This window comes from Penaeus monodon, chromosome 27, assembly GCF_015228065.2.
Source record: "Penaeus monodon isolate SGIC_2016 chromosome 27, NSTDA_Pmon_1, whole genome shotgun sequence".
NCBI classification, from domain to species: Eukaryota; Metazoa; Arthropoda; class Malacostraca; order Decapoda; family Penaeidae; genus Penaeus; species Penaeus monodon.
In genome coordinates, this window is record NC_051412.1 from 31437296 (window position 1) to 31437688 (window position 393).

Sequence of the window (393 nt, forward strand, 5' to 3'; positions counted from 1 at the left end):
TTCCAGCTGCTGCATTGCCTCACTATCAATTGCCTGTTCTTAAATTTTTCTTCTTTTTTCTTTTTCATCTGTTACACAGTAACCATCATATCAGCAAATGAAACCATAGAAGGAATATATTTAAAAAGTTGCCATATACAAGAGAACAGTTTAAGGAATAATCTAGACTAATGATACCTAATGAAATTGGAAAACTAAGGATATCACTATTTCATCAGATTTTTCCAAATATCATCTTAACACATACACACTGCAACTATTATCACAGAAAAGAGTTTTTTTTTTCTTCTTCCTTTCATATATTCCACATAAATTAGGTTTGGCATACTATTTTGTCTCTGTCATTAAACAATAATGCAAACCTCACTCTCAACTAAAACTAACCATTTCAAC